Below are 19,335 nucleotides of genomic sequence, written 5' to 3'. Positions count from 1 at the left end.
CGGGAGGTGCCCGAGGCGGGGAGGGGGAAGACAGTTGTGATGAGGGGCCGATTTCTCCACTGGGGAGCTGTCCCCGGTGGTAGTGCCGGGACACATGCGGCCTTTACCCACCCTGCCGACACCCACCGAATTCCCTCGCGGGAGCGTGTCCCCTGCCAGGAAACCTCACGTGCCGGGGGAGCGGGGTTCCCAAATGTACACACCAAATGCACCAAAAGAGGCCACGGGGAGGAAAGGGGTCGCTGGCGTGGGAGGAGCCTGCTGGGTGGGGGCTGGGCTAGAAGAGAACCTCTGCTACGCTGTCCTGGACTGTTGCTCTCTCCTCTAGGAAGGATGAAAAGCAAAGAGGCAGAAGAACCTCCAGGAACAAGAAAGCGGCTCCGATGCGGAAACGCAGAGCCCAAACTACCACCGCTAGGGGCCGCTGTTGGCAAAGAAGTGTTCCTTCCTCCCACGCGCAGGAGGGCGGGGGGCTGGATTCCGAGGCAGGGGGAGGGGCAGGGCCCGTGGCAGAAGGGGCTGTGGGGGAGGGGTCCCCTGGGCCCGACCTGGGACTGATGTGCGACCCTTTCTCCTTCCGAGGGCTCACCTGGTCCAGGCCAAGGGTCTGATTTGGGCCAGGCTGCCCGGACACTCTGAAGAGGCCGGTTCCTCGCCAAGCAAAGTGCCCGAGGCCTTGTCAAGGGCGGGCCTACCTAGGGCCAGCATTGCCCTGCCGGTCTCTCCCACGGCAATGGTCGCAGACGTGCTGACTCCCATCGCCGTCACCTCCACCTTTTTGGGAGGCGAAAACCTGGCCTTTCCCACCGCCGCCTGGCCTGAGGGCTTCTGCCTTGGCTGCCTGCCAGGCCTGGAGGGGCCTGTCTCCCAGAGAGGAGAGGCTCAGAGTCTTCTTCCCCTTCCTTGCCAAGGGCCACTCTTTCTCTGTGTTTCTTTTCTGGGATGAGAGGGGCGGGCCCCTGAGCACCCACACGACTCTCAGCCAGGAGCCTGCCCTTTCTCCTCCCGCCCTCCTTTGTGGTACCGTCCGAAGGAACTTTTATTTCCCTTTTCTCCGGGGTCGGGGGACCCGAAACGAAGCTGTTTACCTACCTATTGGGTTGTGAGACTTTCCAGGGGAAAGCATTTCTGCTCCCTTGAGGCACTGCGGCCAAGTGGGCTTCCGGGTCCGTGTGTTCCGTGTCCCAGGAAGGAACATTGTAAGCAGCCATCGTGACCGGCCAAAGCGGTCGAATGGGTTGTTTTGGCATTGACTCGAGCCATAACCCTCAGTGTTTGAAACACACACACAAAAGTGAGAAGTCCTCATCTCAAGCACATTTTGCTCTGCCAGACAGAGCACGCCACGCAGCCAGGTGGTTTTCCTAGTGACTGTCGGGCCAAGCTACCAGAGCAGGCGATTCCATAGGTATACTGTCCCGATTTCCAAAGGAAAGCAGAGAGCCCTTCTCACTAGTGGATAAAGCCCCAGGCACTGGTGCCCCTGAGGGCTGCCGGGACAGCCAGGTCTACGCCGGTGGCAGGCGGCTCTGGGCTTCAGTGCCCTGCCAGTGGGCCCTGCTTGGGAATACGTGCTCTTGCACGGGGTGGAGTCGGTTTCAGGTGGGACCTCCCTTCCACATGCCTCTTCTGTCCCTTTGGCTGAAGCTGAGCCTGGCACTGGGGCTTTGTGCCTGCGCAGGAGACTTGAATCTCTGGACAGGCCCTGTGCCGGCTGGGACCTGAGCCTCAGCGCAGCTGCAGGCCCTACACTCAGGTTGGTTGGACTGGCCCAGGTCAGCTAAGAGGGAGGAGAAGATGGTCGTCAGCACATCAGGAAGTCCTAGTGGCCACAGCTGCCAGCGGGAGAAGCGCCTCCAACAGCCCTGTGGGATGGAAGCCCCCTCTGGCTCCCGCTGCTGCCTCCGCCCTGCCCCCTCTTCTCGGGGCACGGAGCCGGCCCCTGGGGCCCAGCACTGAGTCTCCCACCGCCCCGGCCCGGCCCGGCCCGCCCTCTCCCTCCGCCCAGCCGAGACCCAGGTGCAGGCGCCCCAGCCCGCCAGGCCGGCCAGGACCCCGCCGCCCCTGCACACAGGCGTCCCGCCCCGCACCCCCGCCCTGGGCAGACCCGCCCCGCCCCCGCCCCACCGCTGCCGCTCTGGAGACCGTGCCCAAGGCGGGAGGTGCCCGAGGCGGGGAGGGGGAAGACAGTTGTGATGAGGGGCCGATTTCTCCACTGGGGAGCTGTCCCCGGTGGTAGTGCCGGGACACATGCGGCCTTTACCCACCCTGCCGACACCCACCGAATTGCCTCGCGGGAGCGTGTCCCCTGCCAGGAAACCTCACGTGCCGGGGGAGCGGGGTTCCCAAATGTACACACCAAATGCACCAAAAGAGGCCACGGGGAGGAAAGGGGTCGCTGGCGTGGGAGGAGCCTGCTGGGTGGGGGCTGGGCTAGAAGAGAACCTCTGCTACGCTGTCCTGGACTGTTGCTCTCTCCTCTAGGAAGGATGAAAAGCAAAGAGGCAGAAGAACCTCCAGGAACGAGAAAGCGGCTCCGATGCGGAAACGCAGAGCCCAAACTACCACCGCTAGGGGCCGCTGTTGGCAAAGAAGTGTTCCTTCCTCCCACGCGCAGGAGGGCGGGGGGCTGGATTCCGAGGCAGGGGGAGGGGCAGGGCCCGTGGCAGAAGGGGCTGTGGGGGAGGGGTCCCCTGGGCCCGACCTGGGACTGATGTGCGACCCTTTCTCCTTCCGAGGGCTCACCTGGTCCAGGCCAAGGGTCTGATTTGGGCCAGGCTGCCCGGACACTCTGAGGAGGCCGGTTCCTCGCCAAGCAAAGTGCCCGAGGCCTTGTCAAGGGCGGGCCTACCTAGGGCCAGCATTGCCCTGCCGGTCTCTCCCACGGCAATGGTCGCAGACGTGCTGACTCCCATCGCCGTCACCTCCACCTTTTTGGGAGGCGAAAACCTGGCCTTTCCCACCGCCGCCCGGCCTGAGGGCTTCTGCCTTGGCTGCCTGCCAGGCCTGGAGGGGCCTGTCTCCCAGAGAGGAGAGGCTCAGAGTCTTCTTCCCCTTCCTTGCCAAGGGCCACTCTTTCTCTGTGTTTCTTTTCTGGGATGAGAGGGGCGGGCCCCTGAGCACCCACACGACTCTCAGCCAGGAGCCTGCCCTTTCTCCTCCCGCCCTCCTTTGTGGTACCGTCCGAAGGAACTTTTATTTCCCTTTTCTCCGGGGTCGGGGGACCCGAAACGAAGCTGTTTACCTACCTATTGGGTTGTGAGACTTTCCAGGGGAAAGCATTTCTGCTCCCTTGAGGCACTGCGGCCAAGTGGGCTTCCGGGTCCGTGTGTTCCGTGTCCCAGGAAGGAACATTGTAAGCAGCCATCGTGACCGGCCAAAGCGGTCGAATGGGTTGTTTTGGCATTGACTCGAGCCATAACCCTCAGTGTTTGAAACACACACACAAAAGTGAGAAGTCCTCATCTCAAGCACAATTTGCTCTGCCAGACAGAGCACGCCACGCAGCCAGGTGGTTTTCCTAGTGACTGTCGGGCCAAGCTACCAGAGCAGGCGATTCCACAGGTATACTGTCCCAATTTCCAAAGGAAAGCAGAGAGCCCTTCTCACTAGTGGATAAAGCCCCAGGCACTGGTGCCCCTGAGGGCTGCCGGGACAGCCAGGTCTACGCCGGTGGCAGGCGGCTCTGGGCTTCAGTGCCCTGCCAGTGGGCCCTGCTTGGGAATACGTGCTCTTGCACGGGGTGGAGTCGGTTTCAGGTGGGACCTCCCTCCACATGCCTCTTCTGTCCCTTTGGCTGAAGCTGAGCCTGGCACTGGGGCTTTGTGCCTGCGCAGGAGACTTGAATCTCTGGACAGGCCCTGTGCCGGCTGGGACCTGAGCCTCAGCGCAGCTGCAGCCCCTACACTCAGGTTGGTTGGACTGGCCCAGGTCAGCTAAGAGGGAGGAGAAGATGGTCGTCAGCACATCAGGAAGTCCTAGTGGCCACAGCTGCCAGCGGGAGAAGCGCCTCCAACAGCCCTGTGGGATGGAAGCCCCCTCTGGCTCCCGCTGCTGCCTCCGCCCTGCCCCCTCTTCTCGGGGCACGGAGCCGGCCCCTGGGGCCCAGCACTGAGTCTCCCACCGCCCCGGCCCGGCCCGGCCCGCCCTCTCCCTCCGCCCAGCCGAGACCCAGGTGCAGGCGCCCCAGCCCGCCAGGCCGGCCAGGACACCGCCGCCCCCGCACACAGGCGTCCCGCCCCGCACCCCCGCCCTGGGCAGACCCGCCCCACCCCCGCCCCACCGCTGCCGCTCTGGAGACCGTGCCCAAGGCGGGAGGTGCCCGAGGCGGGGAGGGGGAAGACAGTTGTGATGAGGGGCCGATTTCTCCACTGGGGAGCTGTCCCCGGTGGTAGTGCCGGGACACATGCGGCCTTTACCCACCCTGCCGACACCCACCGAATTCCCTCGCGGGAGCGTGTCCCCTGCCAGGAAACCTCATGTGCCGGGGGAGCGGGGTTCCCAAATGTACACACCAAATGCACCAAAAGAGGCCACGGGGAGGAAAGGGGTCGCTGGCGTGGGAGGAGCCTGCTGGGTGGGGGCTGGGCTAGAAGAGAACCTCTGCTACGCTGTCCTGGACTGTTGCTCTCTCCTCTAGGAAGGATGAAAAGCAAAGAGGCAGAAGAACCTCCAGGAACGAGAAAGCGGCTCCGATGCGGAAACGCAGAGCCCAAACTACCACCGCTAGGGGCCGCTGTTGGCAAAGAAGTGTTCCTTCCTCCCACGCGCAGGAGGGCGGGGGGCTGGATTCCGAGGCAGGGGGAGGGGCAGGGCCCGTGGCAGAAGGGGCTGTGGGGGAGGGGTCCCCTGGGCCCGACCTGGGACTGATGTGCGACCCTTTCTCCTTCCGAGGGCTCACCTGGTCCAGGCCAAGGGTCTGATTTGGGCCAGGCTGCCCAGACACTCTGAGGAGGCCGGTTCCTCGCCAAGCAAAGTGCCCGAGGCCTTGTCAAGGGCGGGCCTACCTAGGGCCAGCATTGCCCTGCCGGTCTCTCCCACGGCAATGGTCGCAGACGTGCTGACTCCCATCGCCGTCACCTCCACCTTTTTGGGAGGCGAAAACCTGGCCTTTCCCACCGCCGCCCGGCCTGAGGGCTTCTGCCTTGGCTGCCTGCCAGGCCTGGAGGGGCCTGTCTCCCAGAGAGGAGAGGCTCAGAGTCTTCTTCCCCTTCCTTGCCAAGGGCCACTCTTTCTCTGTGTTTCTTTTCTGGGATGAGAGGGGCGGGCCCCTGAGCACCCACACGACTCTCAGCCAGGAGCCTGCCCTTTCTCCTCCCGCCCTCCTTTGTGGTACCGTCCGAAGGAACTTTTATTTCCCTTTTCTCCGGGGTCGGGGGACCCGAAACGAAGCTGTTTACCTACCTACTGGGTTGTGAGACTTTCCAGGGGAAAGCATTTCTGCTCCCTTGAGGCACTGCGGCCAAGTGGGCTTCCGGGTCCGTGTGTTCCGTGTCCCAGGAAGGAACATTGTAAGCAGCCATCGTGACCGGCCAAAGCGGTCGAATGGGTTGTTTTGGCATTGACTCGAGCCATAACCCTCAGTGTTTGAAACACACACACAAAAGTGAGAAGTCCTCATCTCAAGCACAATTTGCTCTGCCAGACAGAGCACGCCACGCAGCCAGGTGGTTTTCCTAGTGACTGTCGGGCCAAGCTACCAGAGCAGGCGATTCCACAGGTATACTGTCCCGATTTCCAAAGGAAAGCAGAGAGCCCTTCTCACTGGGGCGCAGCTGCCTAGTGGATAAAGCCCCAGGCACTGGTGCCCCTGAGGGCTGCCGGGACAGCCAGGTCTACGCCGGTGGCAGGCGGCTCTGGGCTTCAGTGCCCTGCCAGTGGGCCCTGCTTGGGAATACGTGCTCTTGCACGGGGTGGAGTCGGTTTCAGGTGGGACCTCCCTTCCACATGCCTCTTCTGTCCCTTTGGCTGAAGCTGAGCCTGGCACTGGGGCTTTGTGCCTGCGCAGGAGACTTGAATCTCTGGACAGGCCCTGTGCCGGCTGGGACCTGAGCCTCAGCGCAGCTGCAGGCCCTACACTCAGGTTGGTTGGACTGGCCCAGGTCAGCTAAGAGGGAGGAGAAGATGGTCGTCAGCACATCAGGAAGTCCTAGTGGCCACAGCTGCCAGCGGGAGAAGCGCCTCCAACAGCCCTGTGGGATGGAAGCCCCCTCTGGCTCCCGCTGCTGCCTCCGCCCTGCCCCCTCTTCTCGGGGCACGGAGCCGGCCCCTGGGGCCCAGCACTGAGTCTCCCACCGCCCCGGCCCGGCCCGGCCCGCCCTCTCCCTCCGCCCAGCCGAGACCCAGGTGCAGGCGCCCCAGCCCGCCAGGCCGGCCAGGACCCCGCCGCCCCCGCACACAGGCGTCCCGCCCCGCACCCCCGCCCTGGGCAGACCCGCCCCGCCCCCGCCCCACCGCTGCCGCTCTGGAGACCGTGCCCAAGGCGGGAGGTGCCCGAGGCGGGGAGGGGGAAGACAGTTGTGATGAGGGGCCGATTTCTCCACTGGGGAGCTGTCCCCGGTGGTAGTGCCGGGACACATGCGGCCTTTACCCACCCTGCCGACACCCACCGAATTGCCTCGCGGGAGCGTGTCCCCTGCCAGGAAACCTCACGTGCCGGGGGAGCGGGGTTCCCAAATGTACACACCAAATGCACCAAAAGAGGCCACGGGGAGGAAAGGGGTCGCTGGCGTGGGAGGAGCCTGCTGGGTGGGGGCTGGGCTAGAAGAGAACCTCTGCTACGCTGTCCTGGACTGTTGCTCTCTCCTCTAGGAAGGATGAAAAGCAAAGAGGCAGAAGAACCTCCAGGAACGAGAAAGCGGCTCCGATGCGGAAACGCAGAGCCCAAACTACCACCGCTAGGGGCCGCTGTTGGCAAAGAAGTGTTCCTTCCTCCCACGCGCAGGAGGGTGGGGGGCTGGATTCCGAGGCAGGGGGAGGGGCAGGGCCCGTGGCAGAAGGGGCTGTGGGGGAGGGGTCCCCTGGGCCCGACCTGGGACTGATGTGCGACCCTTTCTCCTTCCGAGGGCTCACCTGGTCCAGGCCAAGGGTCTGATTTGGGCCAGGCTGCCCGGACACTCTGAGGAGGCCGGTTCCTCGCCAAGCAAAGTGCCCGAGGCCTTGTCAAGGGCGGGCCTACCTAGGGCCAGCATTGCCCTGCCGGTCTCTCCCACGGCAATGGTCGCAGACGTGCTGACTCCCATCGCCGTCACCTCCACCTTTTTGGGAGGCGAAAACCTGGCCTTTCCCACCGCCGCCCGGCCTGAGGGCTTCTGCCTTGGCTGCCTGCCAGGCCTGGAGGGGCCTGTCTCCCAGAGAGGAGAGGCTCAGAGTCTTCTTCCCCTTCCTTGCCAAGGGCCACTCTTTCTCTGTGTTTCTTTTCTGGGATGAGAGGGGCGGGCCCCTGAGCACCCACACGACTCTCAGCCAGGAGCCTGCCCTTTCTCCTCCCGCCCTCCTTTGTGGTACCGTCCGAAGGAACTTTTATTTCCCTTTTCTCCGGGGTCGGGGGACCCGAAACGAAGCTGTTTACCTACCTATTGGGTTGTGAGACTTTCCAGGGGAAAGCATTTCTGCTCCCTTGAGGCACTGCGGCCAAGTGGGCTTCCGGGTCCGTGTGTTCCGTGTCCCAGGAAGGAACATTGTAAGCAGCCATCGTGACCGGCCAAAGCGGTCGAATGGGTTGTTTTGGCATTGACTCGAGCCATAACCCTCAGTGTTTGAAACACACACACAAAAGTGAGAAGTCCTCATCTCAAGCACAATTTGCTCTGCCAGACAGAGCACGCCACGCAGCCAGGTGGTTTTCCTAGTGACTGTCGGGCCAAGCTACCAGAGCAGGCGATTCCACAGGTATACTGTCCCAATTTCCAAAGGAAAGCAGAGAGCCCTTCTCACTAGTGGATAAAGCCCCAGGCACTGGTGCCCCTGAGGGCTGCCGGGACAGCCAGGTCTACGCCGGTGGCAGGCGGCTCTGGGCTTCAGTGCCCTGCCAGTGGGCCCTGCTTGGGAATACGTGCTCTTGCACGGGGTGGAGTCGGTTTCAGGTGGGACCTCCCTCCACATGCCTCTTCTGTCCCTTTGGCTGAAGCTGAGCCTGGCACTGGGGCTTTGTGCCTGCGCAGGAGACTTGAATCTCTGGACAGGCCCTGTGCCGGCTGGGACCTGAGCCTCAGCGCAGCTGCAGCCCCTACACTCAGGTTGGTTGGACTGGCCCAGGTCAGCTAAGAGGGAGGAGAAGATGGTCGTCAGCACATCAGGAAGTCCTAGTGGCCACAGCTGCCAGCGGGAGAAGCGCCTCCAACAGCCCTGTGGGATGGAAGCCCCCTCTGGCTCCCGCTGCTGCCTCCGCCCTGCCCCCTCTTCTCGGGGCACGGAGCCGGCCCCTGGGGCCCAGCACTGAGTCTCCCACCGCCCCAGCCCGGCCCGGCCCGCCCTCTCCCTCCGCCCAGCCGAGACCCAGGTGCAGGCGCCCCAGCCCGCCAGGCCGGCCAGGACCCCGCCGCCCCCGCACACAGGCGTCCCGCCCCGCACCCCCGCCCTGGGCAGACCCGCCCCACCCCCGCCCCACCGCTGCCGCTCTGGAGACCGTGCCCAAGGCGGGAGGTGCCCGAGGCGGGGAGGGGGAAGACAGTTGTGATGAGGGGCCGATTTCTCCACTGGGGAGCTGTCCCCGGTGGTAGTGCCGGGACACATGCGGCCTTTACCCACCCTGCCGACACCCACCGAATTCCCTCGCGGGAGCGTGTCCCCTGCCAGGAAACCTCACGTGCCGGGGGAGCGGGGTTCCCAAATGTACACACCAAATGCACCAAAAGAGGCCACGGGGAGGAAAGGGGTCGCTGGCGTGGGAGGAGCCTGCTGGGTGGGGGCTGGGCTAGAAGAGAACCTCTGCTACGCTGTCCTGGACTGTTGCTCTCTCCTCTAGGAAGGATGAAAAGCAAAGAGGCAGAAGAACCTCCAGGAACGAGAAAGCGGCTCCGATGCGGAAACGCAGAGCCCAAACTACCACCGCTAGGGGCCGCTGTTGGCAAAGAAGTGTTCCTTCCTCCCACGCGCAGGAGGGCGGGGGGCTGGATTCCGAGGCAGGGGGAGGGGCAGGGCCCGTGGCAGAAGGGGCTGTGGGGGAGGGGTCCCCTGGGCCCGACCTGGGACTGATGTGCGACCCTTTCTCCTTCCGAGGGCTCACCTGGTCCAGGCCAAGGGTCTGATTTGGGCCAGGCTGCCCAGACACTCTGAGGAGGCCGGTTCCTCGCCAAGCAAAGTGCCTGAGGCCTTGTCAAGGGCGGGCCTACCTAGGGCCAGCATTGCCCTGCCGGTCTCTCCCACGGCAATGGTCGCAGACGTGCTGACTCCCATCGCCGTCACCTCCACCTTTTTGGGAGGCGAAAACCTGGCCTTTCCCACCGCCGCCCGGCCTGAGGGCTTCTGCCTTGGCTGCCTGCCAGGCCTGGAGGGGCCTGTCTCCCAGAGAGGAGAGGCTCAGAGTCTTCTTCCCCTTCCTTGCCAAGGGCCACTCTTTCTCTGTGTTTCTTTTCTGGGATGAGAGGGGCGGGCCCCTGAGCACCCACACGACTCTCAGCCAGGAGCCTGCCCTTTCTCCTCCCGCCCTCCTTTGTGGTACCGTCCGAAGGAACTTTTATTTCCCTTTTCTCCGGGGTCGGGGGACCCGAAACGAAGCTGTTTACCTACCTATTGGGTTGTGAGACTTTCCAGGGGAAAGCATTTCTGCTCCCTTGAGGCACTGCGGCCAAGTGGGCTTCCGGGTCCGTGTGTTCCGTGTCCCAGGAAGGAACATTGTAAGCAGCCATCGTGACCGGCCAAAGCGGTCGAATGGGTTGTTTTGGCATTGACTCGAGCCATAACCCTCAGTGTTTGAAACACACACACAAAAGTGAGAAGTCCTCATCTCAAGCACAATTTGCTCTGCCAGACAGAGCACGCCACGCAGCCAGGTGGTTTTCCTAGTGACTGTCGGGCCAAGCTACCAGAGCAGGCGATTCCACAGGTATACTGTCCCAATTTCCAAAGGAAAGCAGAGAGCCCTTCTCACTAGTGGATAAAGCCCCAGGCACTGGTGCCCCTGAGGGCTGCCGGGACAGCCAGGTCTACGCCGGTGGCAGGCGGCTCTGGGCTTCAGTGCCCTGCCAGTGGGCCCTGCTTGGGAATACGTGCTCTTGCACGGGGTGGAGTCGGTTTCAGGTGGGACCTCCCTCCACATGCCTCTTCTGTCCCTTTGGCTGAAGCTGAGCCTGGCACTGGGGCTTTGTGCCTGCGCAGGAGACTTGAATCTCTGGACAGGCCCTGTGCCGGCTGGGACCTGAGCCTCAGCGCAGCTGCAGCCCCTACACTCAGGTTGGTTGGACTGGCCCAGGTCAGCTAAGAGGGAGGAGAAGATGGTCGTCAGCACATCAGGAAGTCCTAGTGGCCACAGCTGCCAGCGGGAGAAGCGCCTCCAACAGCCCTGTGGGATGGAAGCCCCCTCTGGCTCCCGCTGCTGCCTCCGCCCTGCCCCCTCTTCTCGGGGCACGGAGCCGGCCCCTGGGGCCCAGCACTGAGTCTCCCACCGCCCCGGCCCGGCCCGGCCCGCCCTCTCCCTCCGCCCAGCCGAGACCCAGGTGCAGGCGCCCCAGCCCGCCAGGCCGGCCAGGACCCCGCCGCCCCCGCACACAGGCGTCCCGCCCCGCACCCCCGCCCTGGGCAGACCCGCCCCACCCCCCGCCCCACCGCTGCCGCTCTGGAGACCGTGCCCAAGGCGGGAGGTGCCCGAGGCGGGGAGGGGGAAGACAGTTGTGATGAGGGGCCGATTTCTCCACTGGGGAGCTGTCCCCGGTGGTAGTGCCGGGACACATGCGGCCTTTACCCACCCTGCCGACACCCACCGAATTCCCTCGCGGGAGCGTGTCCCCTGCCAGGAAACCTCACGTGCCGGGGGAGCGGGGTTCCCAAATGTACACACCAAATGCACCAAAAGAGGCCACGGGGAGGAAAGGGGTCGCTGGCGTGGGAGGAGCCTGCTGGGTGGGGGCTGGGCTAGAAGAGAACCTCTGCTACGCTGTCCTGGACTGTTGCTCTCTCCTCTAGGAAGGATGAAAAGCAAAGAGGCAGAAGAACCTCCAGGAACGAGAAAGCGGCTCCGATGCGGAAACGCAGAGCCCAAACTACCACCGCTAGGGGCCGCTGTTGGCAAAGAAGTGTTCCTTCCTCCCACGCGCAGGAGGGCGGGGGGCTGGATTCCGAGGCAGGGGGAGGGGCAGGGCCCGTGGCAGAAGGGGCTGTGGGGGAGGGGTCCCCTGGGCCCGACCTGGGACTGATGTGCGACCCTTTCTCCTTCCGAGGGCTCACCTGGTCCAGGCCAAGGGTCTGATTTGGGCCAGGCTGCCCAGACACTCTGAGGAGGCCGGTTCCTCGCCAAGCAAAGTGCCCGAGGCCTTGTCAAGGGCGGGCCTACCTAGGGCCAGCATTGCCCTGCCGGTCTCTCCCACGGCAATGGTCGCAGACGTGCTGACTCCCATCGCCGTCACCTCCACCTTTTTGGGAGGCGAAAACCTGGCCTTTCCCACCGCCGCCCGGCCTGAGGGCTTCTGCCTTGGCTGCCTGCCAGGCCTGGAGGGGCCTGTCTCCCAGAGAGGAGAGGCTCAGAGTCTTCTTCCCCTTCCTTGCCAAGGGCCACTCTTTCTCTGTGTTTCTTTTCTGGGATGAGAGGGGCGGGCCCCTGAGCACCCACACGACTCTCAGCCAGGAGCCTGCCCTTTCTCCTCCCGCCCTCCTTTGTGGTACCGTCCGAAGGAACTTTTATTTCCCTTTTCTCCGGGGTCGGGGGACCCGAAACGAAGCTGTTTACCTACCTATTGGGTTGTGAGACTTTCCAGGGGAAAGCATTTCTGCTCCCTTGAGGCACTGCGGCCAAGTGGGCTTCCGGGTCCGTGTGTTCCGTGTCCCAGGAAGGAACATTGTAAGCAGCCATCGTGACCGGCCAAAGCGGTCGAATGGGTTGTTTTGGCATTGACTCGAGCCATAACCCTCAGTGTTTGAAACACACACACAAAAGTGAGAAGTCCTCATCTCAAGCACAATTTGCTCTGCCAGACAGAGCACGCCACGCAGCCAGGTGGTTTTCCTAGTGACTGTCGGGCCAAGCTACCAGAGCAGGCGATTCCACAGGTATACTGTCCCGATTTCCAAAGGAAAGCAGAGAGCCCTTCTCACTAGTGGATAAAGCCCCAGGCACTGGTGCCCCTGAGGGCTGCCGGGACAGCCAGGTCTACGCCGGTGGCAGGCGGCTCTGGGCTTCAGTGCCCTGCCAGTGGGCCCTGCTTGGGAATACGTGCTCTTGCACGGGGTGGAGTCGGTTTCAGGTGGGACCTCCCTTCCACATGCCTCTTCTGTCCCTTTGGCTGAAGCTGAGCCTGGCACTGGGGCTTTGTGCCTGCGCAGGAGACTTGAATCTCTGGACAGGCCCTGTGCCGGCTGGGACCTGAGCCTCAGCGCAGCTGCAGGCCCTACACTCAGGTTGGTTGGACTGGCCCAGGTCAGCTAAGAGGGAGGAGAAGATGGTCGTCAGCACATCAGGAAGTCCTAGTGGCCACAGCTGCCAGCGGGAGAAGCGCCTCCAACAGCCCTGTGGGATGGAAGCCCCCTCTGGCTCCCGCTGCTGCCTCCGCCCTGCCCCCTCTTCTCGGGGCACGGAGCCGGCCCCTGGGGCCCAGCACTGAGTCTCCCACCGCCCCGGCCCGGCCCGGCCCGCCCTCTCCCTCCGCCCAGCCGAGACCCAGGTGCAGGCGCCCCAGCCCGCCAGGCCGGCCAGGACCCCGCCGCCCCCGCACACAGGCGTCCCGCCCCGCACCCCCGCCCTGGGCAGACCCGCCCCGCCCCCGCCCCACCGCTGCCGCTCTGGAGACCGTGCCCAAGGCGGGAGGTGCCCGAGGCGGGGAGGGGGAAGACAGTTGTGATGAGGGGCCGATTTCTCCACTGGGGAGCTGTCCCCGGTGGTAGTGCCGGGACACATGCGGCCTTTACCCACCCTGCCGACACCCACCGAATTGCCTCGCGGGAGCGTGTCCCCTGCCAGGAAACCTCACGTGCCGGGGGAGCGGGGTTCCCAAATGTACACACCAAATGCACCAAAAGAGGCCACGGGGAGGAAAGGGGTCGCTGGCGTGGGAGGAGCCTGCTGGGTGGGGGCTGGGCTAGAAGAGAACCTCTGCTACGCTGTCCTGGACTGTTGCTCTCTCCTCTAGGAAGGATGAAAAGCAAAGAGGCAGAAGAACCTCCAGGAACGAGAAAGCGGCTCCGATGCGGAAACGCAGAGCCCAAACTACCACCGCTAGGGGCCGCTGTTGGCAAAGAAGTGTTCCTTCCTCCCACGCGCAGGAGGGCGGGGGGCTGGATTCCGAGGCAGGGGGAGGGGCAGGGCCCGTGGCAGAAGGGGCTGTGGGGGAGGGGTCCCCTGGGCCCGACCTGGGACTGATGTGCGACCCTTTCTCCTTCCGAGGGCTCACCTGGTCCAGGCCAAGGGTCTGATTTGGGCCAGGCTGCCCGGACACTCTGAGGAGGCCGGTTCCTCGCCAAGCAAAGTGCCCGAGGCCTTGTCAAGGGCGGGCCTACCTAGGGCCAGCATTGCCCTGCCGGTCTCTCCCACGGCAATGGTCGCAGACGTGCTGACTCCCATCGCCGTCACCTCCACCTTTTTGGGAGGCGAAAACCTGGCCTTTCCCACCGCCGCCCGGCCTGAGGGCTTCTGCCTTGGCTGCCTGCCAGGCCTGGAGGGGCCTGTCTCCCAGAGAGGAGAGGCTCAGAGTCTTCTTCCCCTTCCTTGCCAAGGGCCACTCTTTCTCTGTGTTTCTTTTCTGGGATGAGAGGGGCGGGCCCCTGAGCACCCACACGACTCTCAGCCAGGAGCCTGCCCTTTCTCCTCCCGCCCTCCTTTGTGGTACCGTCCGAAGGAACTTTTATTTCCCTTTTCTCCGGGGTCGGGGGACCCGAAACGAAGCTGTTTACCTACCTATTGGGTTGTGAGACTTTCCAGGGGAAAGCATTTCTGCTCCCTTGAGGCACTGCGGCCAAGTGGGCTTCCGGGTCCGTGTGTTCCGTGTCCCAGGAAGGAACATTGTAAGCAGCCATCGTGACCGGCCAAAGCGGTCGAATGGGTTGTTTTGGCATTGACTCGAGCCATAACCCTCAGTGTTTGAAACACACACACAAAAGTGAGAAGTCCTCATCTCAAGCACAATTTGCTCTGCCAGACAGAGCACGCCACGCAGCCAGGTGGTTTTCCTAGTGACTGTCGGGCCAAGCTACCAGAGCAGGCGATTCCACAGGTATACTGTCCCGATTTCCAAAGGAAAGCAGAGAGCCCTTCTCACTGGGGCGCAGCTGCCTAGTGGATAAAGCCCCAGGCACTGGTGCCCCTGAGGGCTGCCGGGACAGCCAGGTCTACGCCGGTGGCAGGCGGCTCTGGGCTTCAGTGCCCTGCCAGTGGGCCCTGCTTGGGAATACGTGCTCTTGCACGGGGTGGAGTCGGTTTCAGGTGGGACCTCCCTTCCACATGCCTCTTCTGTCCCTTTGGCTGAAGCTGAGCCTGGCACTGGGGCTTTGTGCCTGCGCAGGAGACTTGAATCTCTGGACAGGCCCTGTGCCGGCTGGGACCTGAGCCTCAGCGCAGCTGCAGGCCCTACACTCAGGTTGGTTGGACTGGCCCAGGTCAGCTAAGAGGGAGGAGAAGATGGTCGTCAGCACATCAGGAAGTCCTAGTGGCCACAGCTGCCAGCGGGAGAAGCGCCTCCAACAGCCCTGTGGGATGGAAGCCCCCTCTGGCTCCCGCTGCTGCCTCCGCCCTGCCCCCTCTTCTCGGGGCACGGAGCCGGCCCCTGGGGCCCAGCACTGAGTCTCCCACCGCCCCGGCCCGGCCCAGCCCGCCCTCTCCCTCCGCCCAGCCGAGACCCAGGTGCAGGCGCCCCAGCCCGCCAGGCCGGCCAGGACCCCGCCGCCCCCGCACACAGGCGTCCCGCCCCGCACCCCCGCCCTGGGCAGACCCGCCCCGCCCCCGCCCCACCGCTGCCGCTCTGGAGACCGTGCCCAAGGCGGGAGGTGCCCGAGGCGGGGAGGGGGAAGACAGTTGTGATGAGGGGCCGATTTCTCCACTGGGGAGCTGTCCCCGGTGGTAGTGCCGGGACACATGCGGCCTTTACCCACCCTGCCGACACCCACCGAATTGCCTCGCGGGAGCGTGTCCCCTGCCAGGAAACCTCACGTGCCGGGGGAGCGGGGTTCCCAAATGTACACACCAAATGCACCAAAAGAGGCCACGGGGAGGAAAGGGGTCGCTGGCGTGGGAGGAGCCTGCTGGGTGGGGGCTGGGCTAGAAGAGAACCTCTGCTACGCTGTCCTGGACTGTTGCTCTCTCCTCTAGGAAGGATGAAAAGCAAAGAGGCAGAAGAACCTCCAGGAACGAGAAAGCGGCTCCGATGCGGAAACGCAGAGCCCAAACTACCACCGCTAGGGGCCGCTGTTGGCAAAGAAGTGTTCCTTCCTCCCACGCGCAGGAGGGCGGGGGGCTGGATTCCGAGGCAGGGGGAGGGGCAGGGCCCGTGGCAGAAGGGGCTGTGGGGGAGGGGTCCCCTGGGCCCGACCTGGGACTGATGTGCGACCCTTTCTCCTTCCGAGGGCTCACCTGGTCCAGGCCAAGGGTCTGATTTGGGCCAGGCTGCCCGGACACTCTGAGGAGGCCGGTTCCTCGCCAAGCAAAGTGCCCGAGGCCTTGTCAAGGGCGGGCCTACCTAGGGCCAGCATTGCCCTGCCGGTCTCTCCCACGGCAATGGTCGCAGACGTGCTGACTCCCATCGCCGTCACCTCCACCTTTTTGGGAGGCGAAAACCTGGCCTTTCCCACCGCCGCCCGGCCTGAGGGCTTCTGCCTTGGCTGCCTGCCAGGCCTGGAGGGGCCTGTCTCCCAGAGAGGAGAGGCTCAGAGTCTTCTTCCCCTTCCTTGCCAAGGGCCACTCTTTCTCTGTGTTTCTTTTCTGGGATGAGAGGGGCGGGCCCCTGAGCACCCACACGACTCTCAGCCAGGAGCCTGCCCTTTCTCCTCCCGCCCTCCTTTGTGGTACCGTCCGAAGGAACTTTTATTTCCCTTTTCTCCGGGGTCGGGGGACCCGAAACGAAGCTGTTTACCTACCTATTGGGTTGTGAGACTTTCCAGGGGAAAGCATTTCTGCTCCCTTGAGGCACTGCGGCCAAGTGGGCTTCCGGGTCCGTGTGTTCCGTGTCCCAGGAAGGAACATTGTAAGCAGCCATCGTGACCGGCCAAAGCGGTCGAATGGGTTGTTTTGGCATTGACTCGAGCCATAACCCTCAGTGTTTGAAACACACACACAAAAGTGAGAAGTCCTCATCTCAAGCACAATTTGCTCTGCCAGACAGAGCACGCCACGCAGCCAGGTGGTTTTCCTAGTGACTGTCGGGCCAAGCTACCAGAGCAGGCGATTCCACAGGTATACTGTCCCGATTTCCAAAGGAAAGCAGAGAGCCCTTCTCACTGGGGCGCAGCTGCCTAGTGGATAAAGCCCCAGGCACTGGTGCCCCTGAGGGCTGCCGGGACAGCCAGGTCTACGCCGGTGGCAGGCGGCTCTGGGCTTCAGTGCCCTGCCAGTGGGCCCTGCTTGGGAATACGTGCTCTTGCACGGGGTGGAGTCGGTTTCAGGTGGGACCTCCCTTCCACATGCCTCTTCTGTCCCTTTGGCTGAAGCTGAGCCTGGCACTGGGGCTTTGTGCCTGCGCAGGAGACTTGAATCTCTGGACAGGCCCTGTGCCGGCTGGGACCTGAGCCTCAGCGCAGCTGCAGGCCCTACACTCAGGTTGGTTGGACTGGCCCAGGTCAGCTAAGAGGGAGGAGAAGATGGTCGTCAGCACATCAGGAAGTCCTAGTGGCCACAGCTGCCAGCGGGAGAAGCGCCTCCAACAGCCCTGTGGGATGGAAGCCCCCTCTGGCTCCCGCTGCTGCCTCCGCCCTGCCCCCTCTTCTCGGGGCACGGAGCCGGCCCCTGGGGCCCAGCACTGAGTCTCCCACCGCCCCGGCCCGGCCCAGCCCGCCCTCTCCCTCCGCCCAGCCGAGACCCAGGTGCAGGCGCCCCAGCCCGCCAGGCCGGCCAGGACCCCGCCGCCCCCGCACACAGGCGTCCCGCCCCGCACCCCCCGCCCTGGGCAGACCCGCCCCGCCCCCGCCCCACCGCTGCCGCTCTGGAGACCGTGCCCAAGGCGGGAGGTGCCCGAGGCGGGGAGGGGGAAGACAGTTGTGATGAGGGGCCGATTTCTCCACTGGGGAGCTGTCCCCGGTGGTAGTGCCGGGACACATGCGGCCTTTACCCACCCTGCCGACACCCACCGAATTGCCTCGCGGGAGCGTGTCCCCTGCCAGGAAACCTCACGTGCCGGGGGAGCGGGGTTCCCAAATGTACACACCAAATGCACCAAAAGAGGCCACGGGGAGGAAAGGGGTCGCTGGCGTGGGAGGAGCCTGCTGGGTGGGGGCTGGGCTAGAAGAGAACCTCTGCTACGCTGTCCTGGACTGTTGCTCTCTCCTCTAGGAAGGATGAAAAGCAAAGAGGCAGAAGAACCTCCAGGAACGAGAAAGCGGCTCCGATGCGGAAACGCAGAGCCCAAACTACCACCGCTAGGGGCCGCTGTTGGCAAAGAGGTGTTCCTTCCTCCCACGCGCAGGAGGGCGGGGGGCTGGATTCCGAGGCAGGGGGAGGGGCAGGGCCCGTGGCAGAAGGGGCTGTGGGGGAGGGGTCCCCTGGGCCCGACCTGGGACTGATGTGCGACCCTTTCTCCTTCCGAGGGCTCACCTGGTCCAGGCCAAGGGTCTGATTTGGGCCAGGCTGCCCGGACACTCTGAGGAGGCCGGTTCCTCGCCAAGCAAAGTGCCCGAGGCCTTGTCAAGGGCGGGCCTACCTAGGGCCAGCATTGCCCTGCCGGTCTCTCCCACGGCAATGGTCGCAGACGTGCTGACTCCCATCGCCGTCACCTCCACCTTTTTGGGAGGCGAAAACCTGGCCTTTCCCACCGCCGCCCGGCCTGAGGGCTTCTGCCTTGGCTGCCTGCCAGGCCTGGAGGGGCCTGTCTCCCAGAGAGGAGAGGCTCAGAGTCTTCTTCCCCTTCCTTGCCAAGGGCCACTCTTTCTCTGTGTTTCTTTTCTGGGATGAGAGGGGCGGGCCCCTGAGCACCCACACGACTCTCAGCCAGGAGCCTGCCCTTTCTCCTCCCGCCCTCCTTTGTGGTACCGTCCGAAGGAACTTTTATTTCCCTTTTCTCCGGGGTCGGGGGACCCGAAACGAAGCTGTTTACCTACCTATTGGGTTGTGAGACTTTCCAGGGGAAAGCATTTCTGCTCCCTTGAGGCACTGCGGCCAAGTGGGCTTCCGGGTCCGTGTGTTCCGTGTCCCAGGAAGGAACATTGTAAGCAGCCATCGTGACCGGCCAAAGCGGTCGAATGGGTTGTTTTGGCATTGACTCGAGCCATAACCCTCAGTGTTTGAAACACACACACAAAAGTGAGAAGTCCTCATCTCAAGCACAATTTGCTCTGCCAGACAGAGCACGCCACGCAGCCAGGTGGTTTTCCTAGTGACTGTCGGGCCAAGCTACCAGAGCAGGCGATTCCACAGGTATACTGTCCCGATTTCCAAAGGAAAGCAGAGAGCCCTTCTCACTGGGGCGCAGCTGCCTAGTGGATAAAGCCCCAGGCACTGGTGCCCCTGAGGGCTGCCGGGACAGCCAGGTCTAAGCCGGTGGCAGGCGGCTCTGGGCTTCAGTGCCCTGCCAGTGGGCCCTGCTTGGGAATACGTGCTCTTGCACGGGGTGGAGTCGGTTTCAGGTGGGACCTCCCTTCCACATGCCTCTTCTGTCCCTTTGGCTGAAGCTGAGCCTGGCACTGGGGCTTTGTGCCTGCGCAGGAGACTTGAATCTCTGGACAGGCCCTGTGCCGGCTGGGACCTGAGCCTCAGCGCAGCTGCAGGCCCTACACTCAGGTTGGTTGGACTGGCCCAGGTCAGCTAAGAGGGAGGAGAAGATGGTCGTCAGCACATCAGGAAGTCCTAGTGGCCACAGCTGCCAGCGGGAGAAGCGCCTCCAACAGCCCTGTGGGATGGAAGCCCCCTCTGGCTCCCGCTGCTGCCTCCGCCCTGCCCCCTCTTCTCGGGGCACGGAGCCCGCCCCTGGGGCCCAGCACTGAGTCTCCCACCGCCCCGGCCCGGCCCGGCCCGCCCTCTCCCTCCGCCCAGCCGAGACCCAGGTGCAGGCG

The sequence above is a fragment of the Dasypus novemcinctus genome, chromosome 22 (assembly GCF_030445035.2).
Source record: "Dasypus novemcinctus isolate mDasNov1 chromosome 22, mDasNov1.1.hap2, whole genome shotgun sequence".
In the NCBI taxonomy this organism is placed as follows: Eukaryota; Metazoa; Chordata; class Mammalia; order Cingulata; family Dasypodidae; genus Dasypus; species Dasypus novemcinctus.
Note: the sequence above shows the minus strand (reverse complement) of the source record.